Here is a 17,776-nt window from a genome sequence, read left to right on the forward strand (position 1 = left end):
GGACCTTCTAAGGTAGGTATCTTGACATTCATGAACAGAGCTTTCAGTTATAGGATTCTAGCCGAGAAAGGAAAGGCGTGGGGCTCGATTCAAGGTTGGCGATTTGATGGAGATTTCTTGCGCTAACAGTTTCAGCGAGGTCGCTATCTTGTTGCCGGTATGAAGTCTCAAATCCCATGTCTGGTTATATTCTCGAAATGGAGCAACTATAATTTCCTCAGAAAATTGTTTGCTTTACTATGACTTTCAGTAAATAAATACACTGGTTATGAGGATGATGTAGGTGTTTGGCGGTTCATGGGGAAGCACCCTAGCCCTTGTGTACAGCCAGGCTCACCCTGACAAGGTGACTAATTTACTGCCTGATGCAACTTTGTAGTCTCTGTTAGTACTCTCTCATAGTCTATAGATCACTGGCATTGTTTTAAGAGGCATTTTCTTGGTTAGGAAAAGGGAGCTTGATTGGTTCTATGAGGGTGGCGCAACAGCTGCTGTGATCTGATAATGATAAAGGAAAAACTTGGATATATATTATATTACCATGCTGTTAAAATACTGTGTGTACTTCTGTCCATTATGTCCCTTTGATCAATTCCGCTCCAAAAAGTTGAAGTTGTCCAAAATAGTACAGAAAAAAAATTGAACCTTTTTAGCTAAACCACTCATGTTTCTTACAAAATACAAGCATTGTGTTTTGCGGTATGCAGTTGTTGTGAGAATAGATTGCTTCATTTAATTTTAATATGCATGCAGCATGGTAACCAGTATACATCGCTGCGGGCGAGGCACATACTCGCGCACAAGGTTCTGGTCCATGTTAAGGAGTTGCTCGACTTCATGGCTTCAAGACTTGGCGTGGCAGGGTGGACGACACTGGACACAGAAGCGACACCGGCTGTTTTGGCGCTACTAAAATATGTATCACAATGAACTACTCTCTTCGTCCCATAATATAAGAGCGTTGTTAATACTAGAGGGAGTATTTATTTGCAATTCCCGTGTTCTAGTTTGCTGTGAACTGCTCTGTGATGTAATGTAAGCTTGTGGTTGAACTGTGGAACTGGATGGCTGTAGCTTTTGGTTGTGAACCAATGATGGCTGCCACTTCAAATGATGTACTGATGGCCGTTGTCTGTCTCGTGGAAGAGAAGAGAGCAGGTTCGGGACACGGCAGGGCATGAACTGAGATGAGATGAGAATAATTTCAGTGAACAATCATTGAAGGATTTCACTTCCAACTACTACTTTAGATCTATATTTTAGAGTTAATTGTGCATATTGTTGCTGGATAAACTGGTAGTATACAAGATACCAATATCTTCAGCAGAAGCCAAAGCCACAAAATCATAACACATCAAAGAGCCACGTTCACAAATAAAAGTAACTCAGTGCACCTACGTAACACAACAAGCCAGATAGCACCAGGCAGGCCAAAGTGGTCATCACCCCCACACAGAAAAATACAGCCCTAAAAAGGATCATCCGCCCTACAGGCTTTACCTTACAGTGACTATATCATCAATCTTTAAGATCACTCTGACGCACTCGCACGCAAGCGAGATGGCGCTCGTGCTCACAAGCAACGGCTGCACGACATTCTCCTCCAGGATGTTTGTGATCTGGCCTTTCCTCACGTTGATGCCCGTGTTCTTCTCACCCTTGGCATGGCGATTCCTTAGTTCGGTAACAATGGCGATTGGCCTGGGTTGAGCCCTGCATTCTCAGCCAATGTGTAAGGGATGACCTCAAGTGCATCAGCAAACTCCTTGATGCAGTAACTCTCCATCCCGTGGAGCTCCTTTGACCAAGCAGCCAGTTGCATTGACATTTCTATTTCTGGAGCACCGCCACCGGCAATTAAAAACCTCTTGTTCACCAAGCACCTTCATAAAAGTAAGCATGAACAGGATCTGAACACTGAAGAAATAATACATTGCAAGCTAAAAGTAGTGCTGTACTAAGTTGCTTCATATAATATGCTTATATGCAACGCCATAAATACCACAAAATGATGCACAAGCTTGAAATACACCATGAGCAAGAATAATCATTTCATGAGGATACATGTCAAATTACGCTCAAGGCCTATACATGGTATGGAACTTATCTTCATACTAATATGCCCACAAGGCCATGAAGACCATGAGGCCAGGTCCCCCCTATTTGGGTAAAAAAGATATGGAAAACCATATACTAGAAGCAGTTGTTACTTCAGTAAATTCAGAAGCAACCATCTAATTATGAATCAACAGAAGTTGTAAGGTAAACCCGCCTGCCCAACATACACGTTCTCACATCTAGACTTAACATGAACTGACGCGTGAACCCACAAATTGTGATGCATTGATCAAACCGAGGCCTACTACTGTGGAAGTGTTGAAATTCACAGGCATAAGATGAGGCAGTCAATGTTATATCCAAAACAACCATATTTGATACACCACACCAATGTTACAAAAGGCAGTAAAAAAGTTGGAGCTAGCTACCAGCTCTCACTACAATTTCCTTTTTAAAGGACATGATGCACACACTACCTGGTTTCTCACATAAACATGCACACAACTAGAGGTCTGAAGCTTATACACTACAACAAGCTTGTATTACAAGGAGGACATAAGGTCCTTTTATTATGACTTGCAGAGAGACCTAAACCACTACAAAATTTACCAAGCTGACATTTTACAGCTAAATCTCAAACAGCTAACTATTGCTTCGTATGACTAGCCAAATTGACACTGATATATTGTAACTTACATGCAACTCAAGATTGTACAACTAGCTGACTAAGCGCAAGCTAATATTACTAGCCAACTTACATTCTACTTCTTGCCATCTTGCTAGAACTAGAAACATCATAACCTGCCAGCATGCATGCACAGATACTAACAACTACTACTTGTAACAAGATTAGAACTAATAAAAGTTGCTGCCTAGCCACGCCATGGTGCTCTACTGCAGCACTTAGCCTATAAGAGGTGGTCTACCCATCAGATTCAAGGACTGCGATGCAGAGGGGTGAGGTGAAGAGCGAGGGAGAGTCGCCTTCACTGTGTTCACACAGCAAATGCGTTATTGACATAAAGCACCAAATGTCCATAGTCAAAAGTATAGATGACAAAGGGTCATCATAAAGTACCATGAACAGACATGACATGCAACTTAGCAAATGATAAAGCCTATGGCCCTCACAAAGCACCATGTGCCATATGCCAGCCTGGTGATCAATGGATCACTGAAAGTCACACAAATAGCATAAGAAAGTTAATTGAGCTCGATCAAACTTGGCTCGGTGTCAGACATAATCACCTAGTGAACCTATGCTCCCCGTGGTTCCCTGTGTGTGTACCACAGCATATATATAGTGGTCAAAGGGAACATAGCTATTTTTTCCGGAAGTTGCTCCAACGGTGTATGTGGAAGCAACATAACAGAAGAAGACCTTGTTGATAATGGAAGAAAGAGAACATGACAGTATATGTGCAAGCAATGTGACAGGAAATTGAGATTTACTTGCATGAGGAACACAAGGATCCTATAAATTTTGTGCCTTAAACTAATTAAATCAATTTTTGTGCGTTAAACTAATTAAATCAATTTTTGTGCGTTAAACTAATTAAAACAATGTTGCTTTCAACATGTAAATAAACATTTATTATAGCAGAACAGATGTTCATTTACACGGCATAACAATTTACTGAAATTAACAGATCCAATAGAAAGTTAGGAGTATGATCCTATCATCTTAATTGACTATAATTAATAATTGTTCAACAATGTTGTGCATATTTAAGTTACTTCACATCGTTTACCAATAAGACTTCACAAAAGTCACCATACTCAAATTGACCTAGAAAAGCAGGCCTACAATTGAGAACACAGAAGATTGTTTCAGTGGATGTAACATTACCTGATGACACATAGGGCATCATGGAGACTGCGATCAGCTTCATCAATAACCAACTGGTTGGACCCACGGACAAGCACAGTTGCAGTCCTCCCCATGTCCCTGATGCCAGTGATCTTGACAATCTTGCCATCTCCGGCATCAGCATAACCAAGTTTATCCTCCCGGAAATGCTCAATGTTGGCAATTGGGAGGCAGTTGAGAGTCTTGGTGATGAACTCAATCTCGTCCCTCTCTACATCCCACCAGAATCTTGGCCTTTGCGAGATAGTGCAGCGACAACTCAGTCACGGCATCACACAAGATGCTCTTCTGGATGAGGAGCACATCGCACCCAGAAGCCTTGATCTACCATCCCTAGGATGTAATTGCGCTCCTCGCGGAGGATGCGGTACATCTGCGCATAGTCTGACACGATGACGCTCTGCTCAATATCAGTCTTGGGCGGTGAGATCTGAAACTGGATGACAGCAATCTTGGCATTCTCGATCCTAGATGGCCCCCCGGCAGCATGGCTGGCCTTCTTGTCAAAGATAAGGCCGCGGACGAGCTCGGTGTCATCCATGGTGCCGCCGAGCTTCTTTATGATGTGGATGTCACGGAGATCAAGAAGCTCCGGGTGGGCGGGATCGACCACGGAGAGGGCGGCGTCAACAGCGAGCGGGGCGAGGAGGCCGGAGTACTGGGAGACGACCTTGGAGTTGAGCGCGGTGGAGGCAGACTTGACGAGGGAGTCCCGGTCGGTGAGCTCGATGGGGATGGCCATGCCCTCGAGGACCTGGACGGCGCGGGCCGCGAGGCGGTGGAGGGAGTCGGCGGCGGCGGTGGGGTGGGCGCCGGCCGCGAGGAGGGACTGCGCGCGGCGGAGCAGGGCCCCGGCGATGACGACGACGGTGGCGGTGCCGTCGCCGGCCGCCGCGTCCTGGGAGCGGGAGAGCTCGGCGAGCATGCGGGCTGGAGGAGGGACATGCGCGAGAGGATGGTGTCGCCGTCGTTGGTGATGATCATCTCCTGGTCGCCCGAGGAGATCATCTTGTCCACGCCGCGGGGCCCGAGGGAGGTGCGCACCGCGTCGGCGACCGAGCGCGCGGACGCGATGTTGGCGCCGCGCACGTCGTCGCGGCGCTTGGTGTCGGCGTAGGTCTCGCCCTTGCGGGCCGACGGCGCGGCGGCGACGGCGGGGGCGGCCATGGCGGCGGCGGATCGGGGGGGAGGAGGCGCTGGCTAAGGCTTTTCAGATTTCGCTTTGGTGGGAGGAGGGAGGGAGGGAGAGTGCGATCGCGGTTTCGGTATATACCGCAGGGGAGCGGGCCGGAACTTCCGGCCCAGGGCCTAGAATGATGCAACTGTCACCGTCATACCCGGTAAGGCGGTATACGCTAAAAAAATGGGTAAGGCGGTAAGGGCCATCTACATATCGCCATATCTAAAAAAAAGTGTCAATCCTAAAAAAAACTTGTTTTTTTTGTCTTTTTCTGGTTTTGTACGATCTTTGGTACTTCCTCCGTTCCAAATTATTCGTCGCAGAAATTGATGTATCTAGAACTAAAATACATCTAGATACATCTATACCTGCGACAAGTAATTCGGAACGGAGGAAGTAGATGACAATAGCTGTGGGGCCGAATATGTTAATTTGGACACCAATGTATGCAATATAAGAAATGTAAGATTATGGTTATAATGCGATTTACAGACTCTGTGGTTTTATGCAGTAGTGGAAGCTGCTCCTCATTGTAGTTCTGTTGCTTTTGGGTTTGCGGCTTGAAGTGCAGCTGCCCACAACATGTTTACTTTCTTCTTTTCACGTGTTTCTCCTCGTTTCGGTATTGAACTGCTTGTATTTTGGATGCTTGGCGATTGTGCTTTACCTATAAAGTGGGTCTTGAGTTTTTTTTTTGTCAAATAGTTTGTTCACATTCTTCTCTTCTGCATAATATTACCGAAACGCATATATTATCTATACATACATCTTTGATTAATCAAGCGCAAGTGCACTGGTATCGGCTTGAGATCATGGATTAATTTTTTTACTATAATATGTCAAATTCCCACACACCCGAATAGTGAATACACCCTCTACCCAACCATGCTTTGAGGTGCTCTCTTTCTCTCTCACACACACAAGCTTTTATTTGTTGGATGCTTGCATATGCATGTTATTTATATCATATCATACTTCTTTATCTGAAAGGTGAGACTTATTTTCGTTACTTCTACATAAACTGGAGGACTAGCATGATAGGAGTCGCTGGTTTTCTTCACACTCGACCTTTAGTGGTAAACTCTATTTTTGTTCGAGGGGACATCAAACTCTTTTCCTCCTTTGTAACAGACATGTAAACAAAACACCAAAGAGCCAACCCACAACTCAAATACAAACCCATCTAACCATCTCTTATAGAAAAACTCTAGACAAAGATGATGGAGCGTGTTATACAATGTTTTATTCGTTAGAAAAGCTAACATGGTAGAATGTTTGGACTTGGTCCAATAGATAAATTCAAATAAATCATAAAGGCTCATGAATAAATGACAAGATTAGAGGTACGATTTTAGTCCTATCCCAGAAATGAAGGTGGTGCGAGGCCAAGTTATATGTGGAGTCTCTCTACTCCACTGAGCGATGGGTATGAGAAAAGAAAAAGAACACGATACGTGCACGCTCGTCTCATTGGACGTGAGCATGCGACATGCGATATGAATAGTCCGCAGAAATTTGGTCTATGGCTTTGCAGAAGCACGGTTTTCTTTTGCCTGTTTTTGGTTTCCTGACTAGTAAGTTTTTGAGTTGGAACCTTGACCAATAAGTTTTTGAGTTGGAAGCCTAGTCGTTTTGGATTTGCATCATGGTCGCGACACAAGACCATGTGTGTTCTCCTGTATATATGACTTATCGGCCACAGGCAAATACACACCAAGAATCGATTTGGAATTTTTTTGTCCTCTCATTGTTTGTGTCGCTATCGTAGTACTTGATCTCGAACATTGGTGTGCACCTGCAAGTGGGAGCAGGTCTCTGAAAACTCCCACGCTTGTGATCTTGAACTAAGAGAGAGAGAGAGAGAGAGAGAGAGTTATGATTTTTGGAAGCGCTTCACGTGACTTATTGCAATTTTCATCACAGTCGTCTACCTCCAAGGTTTGGCGCTGCTGCATGCCGTCATCACAAACGTCCGCTCCAATTTTTCTTCGCTTACATCGTCATCAACAACATCGCCTCTGCGTCAACTATGACTACTTCATCTACAAACATCAGTCCATGCGACGTATTCCGATCTACAATGTGATTATATGTTTGTTGTTACATGTGGGATGATGATGTTTGGTTCATCTGCTATGCTAGAGCTATGCATGCTAATAACTGTTTACTTCTGCTTCGGTACACCCCCTAAACACATCGACATCTGAGATTACCCCATACTCCTTCATAATACAGGGCATGATTGTCTTTTTTTAAAGTACACCGCCCACGCCGAGACCTCTGATACGCGATCTGTGTATGGCCGAGTGCGCTGACACGATGCACGGGCAACATGCATGACTGGGCCGAGCCACCGGGCGCGAGGCCACTGGCTATTTTCAAAGCGCGACCTAACAGTCCTGACAAAAGGAGTGAGTTTGCACGAGGAATCAAACTTATAACTTCGTCCTCGTGATTACAGTGCTTGCCACTCGACTACCTACCGCTGGTGGTAACAAAAAGCACGAATTGTATAAGGACATGAAAGAAGGTACTGCAGCGATCGAACCGGGTACTAACTGGATACTATAGCGAACCAGAATGATTACAGTAGTATTTTTTTAAATTGAATATTTTTAAACGTGAACATTTTTAGAAAAAGAAAGAACAAACTTGAAAAAAATATTTAAATTTTGGAACATTTTTAAGAAGTTGAATAAATTAAAAAATTCTGAATTTTCAAAAAAATATTTTTTTTAAAAAAAATCATGAACATTTTTTAAACTTGCGAACAAATTTTTAAAAACAGGAAATTTTTTTAGTTTATATACATAATTTTTTTATTTGTGAACAAAATTTTAAAAATAGGAACAATTTTATAAATTCCAAAAAATATTTTAAAGCCACAAACAATTATTTTGAATTTTGGAAACGTATTTAAAAAAATAGAAAATACAAATAAAAAACAGTAACCTTTTTTTTTGAGCAACAAAAAAAAAACCGGCTCAGAAACATTCTAGAAGTTAGCTATTCGTAAAATGGGCTGGCCCATTTGACTCGCTGCGTGCAATGCCTATGCGAAACAGCGACAATTTCATCTTTTTTGGTTATTCACTTATCTCTTTTTGAACTTTATTATTCTTTTTGAAACCTGTTTAAAAAATTGAAATATTGTTTGAAATACCAAAAAATGTTCTTGTTTTAAAATATTGTTTAAAATTTAAGAAAATGATTTGAAATTTCAAAATATGTTCCCATTTTCGAACTTTTTGTTCACAAATTTAAGAAATATTTCTATTTAAAAAAGTTGATAAATTTAGAAAAACATGTGTGGTTCATAAATTGTTGAGATTTGTTAACAATTTTGGAAAAAGTGTTCAGGTTTATAAATTTTTCATACACAATTTGAAATTCCAAAATTGTTGGCAAATTTCATGAAATGGTTACAATATAAGAAAATGTACGTGTTGATTGACAATGACGGAATTGTAAATAACCATTGCATTAAAATTAGAAAAAAAACTATATGCTCATGAATGCATCCGCCTAGCCTAGTCTAGCACACTCCCCTCAGCTGGTAATTTTTTGGACTATTGATAAATGACCCAACTTCTTGCAGCAGCCTGGCACGGACATATGAGGCATCCATGCCAGGTTTGATGATTTTTGACACCGTTTGCATATTGCGACACGTCCGGCCATTTAATTACCCTTTTCACCGAAAAACCTTTAGAAAATACAAAACTTGTAAAAAATTCAAACAACTTGGCATAATCCATTGAATTGGTCATAAAAGTTATTACAAAAATTAGGGTCATTTGACGGGATGCCAAAAAAGAACATGCTTTCAAACGGACCCGAGCACTCTTCGTTGAACATGATCTCTTTTTTTACATCCTCTAAATGAATCTAACTTTTGCAAGCAGGTGGGCATGCAAATGACAGGCATCCGTGACTGGTTTGAACGACTTTCGACAACTTATGCAAGTTGCGACATGTTTGACCATTTATCTGCCTTTTTTTACTAAGAAAACTCCAGAAAATGTAAAACTTGTTGAAAATTTAAAAAACTTTGCATGGTGCCTTGAATTGGTCATACAAGGCCATGAAAAAATTGGGTTTATTTCAAGGATGTCGAGAAACAGCGTGCTCTCAGACGAAGCCTTCTGGACACCCTTCGTTGAACATGGTCTAATTTAGGACATCTTTGAAATGAACCTAACTTTTGCAGGCACGTGGGCATGCACATGGTAGGCATCCATGCTGGGTTTGAACGATTTTCAACACCATATGCAACTTACGACATGTCGGGCCATTTATCGACCTTTTTGCTCAAGAAAACTCCAAAAATGCAAAAATTGTCAAAACCAAAACAATTTAGCATAGTGCCTTGAATTGGTCATGCAAGGCCATGAAATTTTTTAGGGTCATTTCAAGGATGGCGAGAAGCAACATGTTCTCAGACGGAGTCTTGTGGTCTACCTAGACACCCTCCATTGAACATTGTCTAGTTTTGGACAACCTTTAAATGACCACAACTTTTGTAGACAGGTGGGCATACCCATGGTAGGCATCCATGCCAGGCCTGAATGATTCTTGACACTGTATGCAAGTTGCGGCACATCCGGCCATTTATCGGCAAGAAAAATAAAAAAAATGCCAAATTTGTCCAAAGCCAAAACAAATTGACACGGTGCCTTTAATTGGTCATATAAGCTCATGAAAAAAATTGGGTCATTTGACGGATGCCGGAAAAACGAGCTCTCAAATAGACCCCTCTCATCTACCTGAACACCCTCCATTGAACATGGCCTAGTTTTGGACATTCTTAAAATGATCCCAAATTTTTCAAGCAGGTGGGTATGCTAATGGTAGTCATTCATACCGGGTTTGAATGATTTCCGACAACTTATGCAATTTGCTACGCGGCCGACCATTTATCGGCCTTTTTTTAACCAAGAAAACTCTGAAAAATGTAAAATTAGTCGAAAACCAAAATAACTTGGTATGGTGCCTTGAATTGCTCATACAAGGTCATGCAAAAATTAAGGGCATTTCAAGGATGTCGGGAAACATCATGCTCTCACATGAAGACTTCTGACCTATCTGAACACCCTCCATTGAACATGGTGCTTTTTTGGACATTCATGAAATGATCTCAACTTGTTGCCAGCAGATGGACATTCGCATGATAGGAAAAATATATATTTAAAATCATAATTTAAACAGACACTTGAAATTGTTTTTTATTTTTCCCTATTTCCACAAGCGACAATGGACCGACCCTGTCTCATGTGTATAGACTATTTAATCCGTGATTTTTTTTTTCAAATTGAAGAACATGTTTTCAAAACGATGAACTTTTTTTAGTTTCACAAACTTTTTTTTGTCAAATTCATGAACTTTTTTCAAATCGATGAATGTTTCTCAATTTTGAAAACTTTTTTTCCTCCTTGGAGATAGGGGCGGGCAAAAAACACCGATATTGAAACCGAGAAAAACATTTTTTTGATTTTTTGTGTTGGTGTTGGAAAATTTCTGCCACATGTAGCGACCAGCGCGCGTGCAGCGGAGACGTCTATTCCACGGGCCAAGCTGATCACTTGCACGCAAGGCTTAAACTTGTTTTCAGCTTTTTATGGCAGCCTGCATGTACGTATCTATAGGCAGCACACTGTGTGGTTCGTGGTTACACAAAAGGAGGCAGGAAGCTTGCCTATATAATAGAGCAATCTGGTTATATGATCGGCGGTTTTAAAAATTCAAAAAAATATCCATAGATTAAAGAAAAGTTCACAACTTTAAGAAAAGTTTATCAATTTGAAAAAAGTACATGAATATGGAAAAAGGTTCGCGAAATTGGGAAAAAGTTCATGATTTGAGAAAAATGTTCATGAATTTGAAGAAAAAATGCATGAATTTGATAAAAGTTTGCAAAATTGGAAAAAGTTCATCGATTTAAAAAGTTCATGAATTTGATAAAAAAGTTCATGATTTTGATAAAATTTTATAAGATTGAATAACATTCATTAATTTGATAAAAAAAGTTCACGCGTTCAAAAAATAAGTTCATGGATTTGAAAAGATTTCATGAATTTGAAAAGATTTCATGAATTTAAGAAAATTTTCACAAATTTAAGAAAACTAGTCGTCAACCCGTGCGATGCACGAGCTAGTCTTTCTACTATATTTTACCATAAGAATTGGATTTTTTGGGCATTTAATCCGTTTATAGCAATAAATATTAGAAATTCTACTACAATATAGAGAAATGAATTTGAAATTAGCTAAAATCAATATTCGTTAATTTGCAGAAAGGATGCTTAACTATGAGATGGAGTGTACCAATTCAATTGAACAACTTTTTTCAAAGGACTTCACGATGGATCTATTTGTTGATATAGTTTTTATTTTCAAACTACTTTCTAGATTGTAAATACCTTAAATTATAGACGGGTAATTATGATACTGAAATATCTTGGCTTACCGAACTTACAGCAACTGATGACATCAGATCCTAAGAATGAACCTTTTATAAATTATGATTTTCTAGTGCAACGTGTACGCTACTGACCAATAGGTCAAATGGAAAGCACTTTATTCTCTGCATCATATACTCACGCCGGTGTAAATAACCAAAGGGTTCATAGTGCACATATATAGACTATGTAGAGGAGTCATCTTCCTCAACAAATTCTTTGAGAGTTTGACCTATGTCTCTCTCACCGTAAGAATATAAAAAAATGATATTTTAGAGCATGTGCCTCGGGGAGAGTGAAAAATGAATACTGAAAATGGTTTGTCACATGCATTATATTTGGTTTAATTTAAAAATATACAATTCAGATCAATCTGGATATTTTCTGCATGCATTACGTAGTACAGGGCCAGGTAGTAAGCATTCCGATCAACAAAAAATCTCGTAACATACTATAGATAATCTGAACGTACAAACCTCATACAAATAGTAGTATGAAAGAAAAGAGAGAGACAACAAAGTGGTAGAACATGGATAGAGCAGATTTGGAGAAGTGCGATGATCATCTCGTATTACCTTTCCTCCTATAGTCCCCTTCAGAACTAAAATAATTACAGTACATGTGCTAAGTTAATCCATAAAAAAGGTAAAACAAAAAGAACTATACAAAAGCCAGATTCAGGTATTGCTTTTGAAAAATCTTTAAGCAATGCAACTTACAAAAACAACCATATATTTATCATTGATGTTGTTAGTAAAAATTTATCATATATTCCAAATTTCTCATAGCATCACTGCAAGATGCGAAACCATTTGCAGACATCTTATTATTTATCAAAAGCACGGTATCTTTTTTTGTGCAGGAATTCTATGCTATGTAGTTTCATAACGTTTTGTAATATGAAACTGCAGAAATAAAACTTAGGCGCCACAAATTGGGAAAAGCTCAATATTTTTATTTACAATATATTGTTGCTTATTAACCTCAATCAGCCAAAACAGGAAACAGTGAAACACATCCTTATTACATAGGCATATGATGTGTAGTTTCATAAGCTTCTGTCAATATGAAACCGCCGAAATAGGATAACCAAGAAAAACTCGTATAGCTCAGAAAGAACGGGCTGCTAATTGCACACCTCGCCCGTCTCATATTCACATATATATGGACTACACAGATACATCGTTAATGATATTACAATCAGGTTACAAAAGAACTATTATGTACAGAAGATATCCTACCATCTATATGGGGCTTGGTGTGGACGCCAAGATGAGCAGCGGCTGATGCGGAAGAATTGGAAGAGCAGTCGATGCAGCTGGTCATGCTCTATTTAACCTGTAGTTGTCAGAAAAAAAAAGTTGTTGTCACATGCGATTCACAGAAAATCAAGACCCGTACTTAGGAAACCGCATCAGCAACAACACTCAATGCTTTATAGTAATCACATGCCATTGCTTTTACAAACCAATTTCCCAGAAAAATGATATTGATTTACAAACAGACACATCAACGCTCAAGTATTTTAGAATCCAACTTTCTGACTAAAAAAGGGTTGGAAGAAAAGTTCATGAGAAATTAGTTCTCTAACCAACAACAGTAAGGACATGACAACTTGGCAAGGAACTTCCCTGGCCAGGAGATTGTAGCAGACCAGCAATGAATAAAACCAAACAACAGCATCAGCCATAACTGGAGGCTGGGGCAGGCCATTGATGATGTTAATGCTCCCATAAAAGTTACTGGACATATTTTGTCGGTGCAAAAATTGAATTTGGAGTAGCTTGACCAGCTCGATGTTGACAACTGAAAGGATGCTCCTTCTTGTGATGTTGCTTGTCTAGACACCAGGTTTAATTTACAAGCTCACCAGATCTGACCTGATGATCTCGATTAGATATCCATATGTTGTAGGTGAAAATATTCAGGATTTAATCCTTGGAAAGCAGAACACTATCACATGATAGTATAGAAAACAAATTGAACCCGATCCAAAGTCGTGGTGGATTCAAGGGAAGAAATAAATTCAGAACAAAAAGATTGTGAGAAAACGAACCTCATCTAGATGAGAAAACAAACCTTAACAAAACAATTGTGATGCAACACACTCCTTGAGCACATCGGATCGACGCCCGAACTTGCTTGCACAATTTGAGAGCGACATGAATTGTTCCTGGGGCTAAGGAGAGACCATGGAGATTACATGCCCCGTTGTTGCTTCAGGTTGTTTTCTTAAAGGAGAGAGAAAGAGACGTGGAGAAGGTAGATAGTTTTGGGGTGTCCTTGGCTTGTACGTGAAAGGACTACGACCCTTATCTCTTTTGGCTTCTTCTCCTTTTAAGTAATTTTGTATATCCTTTCATGTTTTTTTCTAACTTATCTTCACGGTTGTTGATTGGGAATATCTCACTCAGCTTCTATTTCTTCTACAGTCGTGAAAACTGTGAGTCTTCTAAAAAAGATAGTTTGTTATTTGTGGGCCGTTCAAGAAGTTTTTTCTGGCCGAATTTTTCTTGGTCAAGATTTCAGCCAAGGTTTACATGGATTAGAACGGCTCTTATTTTCTGATTAATGTGTAATTTTTTGGGAGTCTATATAATTAGTATAGCTATAGATAGATACATATAGATAGATAGCTAGATAGATGTATACAAAATTACAAATACAATACAGTATATTATGTTCTCTCTATCATAGTCATATCAGGTATACTGAATAGTGTACATTAAATCTTGATTATATAGCAATATATGTTTCATACTGTCACAGTAATTACATAAACTATACTCCCCAAAATCAGTCCATTGATTGCCATGAGCTTCATAGTATTTCAACCTTATCAGATCAAACTAGCACATGGTGTGCTATAGAAAATACTTCTAGATCTGACATAAATAGCTGAGTGGCTGAGTGAATAGCTTACCTGAAGCTGGAGAGATTGGTATTGGGTCACAGTAGCGCATACTCCAAAAGTTGTTGCTGGTGACTGCATGCATCTTCTGCCCTTTGTAGCAGTCATTTATCTATAGATGCTGCTAAAATCATATCCCTGGTAATGCTCCTTTCCTCAACTCCACCATAATGTACGGATGGTTATGAATACAGTGGTGCAGACCTCTCTGCATCTAAACTTGAGCACACCTTTTGCACGATAAAACGTTTTCTAAAATACTCTCGACCGTTGACATCAGAATCCATAACGTGTTGGTTCATGACCATCTCCACGTGCCTGCCTCTGCTCAGTCTAGGAGATTCAGAAACAAAGAGCACATGAGAGCATGCTCAACTTCCAATTCCTTTGTTATGTGAACATAATGACCTATACAGTGGTAGTTCGATCAGTGAAAAACTAATAGATGACATGCTCCTTTGCATCAAGTGTTCGCCAGTTCATTAATAATGGGACTAATTTATTCTGCTGTCCAAAGATGTAAAAAACTGTAACCGGATACATGATATATGGCATCTAAGATTGCAGGTGAGTATATTCGGGAATTAATCCTTGGAGTGAACAACACAATGATAGGACACGATAGAAAACAAATTGAACTCGGATCCAAAGTTATGGCGAATCACGTATAAACCAATAAGAAAACCAATTCAGGACAATATATTGTGAGAAAAATAACTTGATCCAGATGAGAAAAACAATTTTGATGAGTGTCCTTGGCTTGTACGGGGAAGGACTGTGACAACAACCCATGTATTAGCAGTGAAAATTGTGGACCTTCGATCAATTTTTGACAAAAACTGTAAGATGATCATAAACAATGCAACAGAGATAACTGCATCTTGTATCAAACCTAATACAGAGGCTATGCTGATTGGATAATTAAAAACCGCATATAAAGAAAACTGAGCAGAACGATACATGAGAAACCATCATATCTCCTTTGGGGGAAAGGCAAGTGGTCGTCAACAACATCAACTTTGACGGTTGATGACGACGGCGCTGATGGGACAACACAGTGTCTTTTCAGCTTTGAGTTGATGCCATCTAACTGCATGGCGCTAGGTCAAAAGGGGTGGCTATAAATCATGGGGAAAATATAGCAAGGGGAGGGCTGAGGAGTCCAAGAAGAATGGCTGCGTGGAGCTATAGAGGAGGGTTGAGGAGTCCATGCCCATGAAGAAAGACTGCATGGAGATGTAACTAACTTATTTTGTTTGGCTGCGTGGAGATGTAATTCTTTTTTTTAAACTAAGCAATGATTATATGGGTTGATCTGCTGCATGAAGAAAGGCTGTGTGGTGATGGCTGCGTTTTTTTATGGAGGATTTCATGAGTCAATCTACACCGTAATAATTCGACCCCACCAAATTAACGGCTCGTAAAATTTAATTAACATGGTAATTTCTTGGGAGTCTATAATTAGTATAGGTATAGATAGATAGATAGATAGATATAGATGAAAAAGAAAAGAGAAAAAGAAGAAGAAATAAAGAAAAATAAAAAACAAATAAAATCAAAGAAAAAAGTCCAAACAAAACCTAAAAAGAAAAAAAAACCATATTGAGAAAATGCCAACAAGAAGAATAAAAGAAAGTAGGCACAACAAGTGAGTTGTCCCAGTTGGTTATAGCGGGTGAAAGTAAACCAAGAGGGTGGGAGTTTGAATCCTACCTCATGCACCCACTTTTTGAAGGTTAGGAAAAGAAAGAAAAAATTAAATGGGCCAAGCTCGGACGGAGAGGGGGAGGGGTGTGTGTGTGCCGGTTTATGTGAAGCTATTCCCTGTACTGCGTATACGGTGGACGACCCATCATATATCTCCACTACTATAGTACACAAATTTTTAAACTTGAATTAGCTATCCGGCAAGACCCTGAAGCAGTTACAAGCCATAGATTTGTTCCAGAAGCTAAACATCCACCGTTTATCAATACCCAGCTCAAAAAATCCAACGGTTGATAATTCGTGGATTCGCTATGTACGGACAGGCGCCAAAGCGACTCCACCAGCTTTCTGGAATGCTCCAAACTGATCCGCACATGTGCTGGTGCAGAAGTGATACATCCATTTTGCATCATGTTTTCCTACTGTTATTTATGATGTTTTCATCCATAATAATACTTTTTGGAGTAATTCTAATGCCTTTTCTCTCATAATATGCAAGGTACACACAAAGAGAGAGAATTCCGCCAGCTGGAAATCTGGACCTGGAAAAGCTATGTCAGGCCATCTATTCTGCACAACTCCAAACAAGCTGAAACTTCACGGAGATTTTTTTAACAAATATATGAAGACTATTGATACGTCCATTTTGCATCATGCTTTTATATCAATATTTATTGCATTATGGACTGTTATTTCACTTTATATCACAATACTTATGGCTATTCTCTCTTATTTTATAAGGTTTACATAAGGAGGGAGAATGCCGGCAGCTGGAATTCTGGTCTGGAAAAGGAGCAAATATTAGAGACCTATCCTGCGCAACTCCAAAAGTCCTGAAACTCCACGGAACGTCTTAAAAGAAATAAAGAAAAATCCACGCCAAAGATGAAGGCCAGGGGCCCACACCCTGCTCACGAGGGTGGGGGGCGCGCCCCCCTAGGGCGCGCCCCCTACCTCGTGGCCCCCCTGGTGGCTCTCTGACGCCCATCTTCTCCTATATGAGGTCTATCGATGAGAAAAAATAGAGAGGAACTTTTCGGGACGAGACTCCGCCGCCACGAGGCGGAACCTTGGAGGATCCAATCTAGAGCTCCGACAGAGTTGTTCTGCCGGGGAAACTTCCCTCCCGGAGGGGGAAATCATCACCATCGTCATCACCAGCGCTCCTCTCATCGGGAGAGGGCAATCTCCATCAACATCTTCACCAGCATCGTCTCATCTCCAAACCCTAGTTCATCTCTTGTATCCAATTCTTGTCTCAAAGTCCGGGATTGGTGCTAGTAGGTTGCTAGTAGTGTTGATTACTCCTTGTAGTTGATGCTAGTTGGTTTAATTGGTGGAAGATTATATGTTCAGATCCTATATGCATATTATTACCCCTCTGATTATGAACATGAATATGCTTTGTGAGTAATTATGTTCGTTCCTGAGGACAAGGGAGAAGTCTTGCTATGAGTAGTCATGTAAATTTGGTATTCATTTGATATTTTGATAAGATGTATGTTGTCTAGACTCTAGTGGTGTTATGTGAACGTCGACTACATAACACTTCACCATTATTTGGGCCTAGAGGAAGGCATTGGGAAGTAATA

General features: G+C 40.2%; 1 pseudogene across 1 annotated transcript; it reads right to left on the reverse strand.

Annotated features, from left to right (window-relative positions):
- Positions 1–1,319: 1,319 nt before the first annotated feature.
- On the reverse strand, positions 1,320–5,156 carry LOC125525537 (T-complex protein 1 subunit delta-like; annotated as a pseudogene). Its single transcript, XR_015610996.1, has 2 exons — positions 3,908–5,156; positions 1,320–1,883 (listed from the first exon to the last, which is right to left on the reverse strand). The product of XR_015610996.1 is annotated as a T-complex protein 1 subunit delta-like (transcript).
- Positions 5,157–17,776: the final 12,620 nt, after the last annotated feature.

Source organism: Triticum urartu, chromosome 7A (genome assembly GCF_056163025.1).
Source record: "Triticum urartu cultivar PI428250 chromosome 7A, HENAU_Tu73, whole genome shotgun sequence".
Taxonomy (NCBI): Eukaryota; Viridiplantae; Streptophyta; class Magnoliopsida; order Poales; family Poaceae; genus Triticum; species Triticum urartu.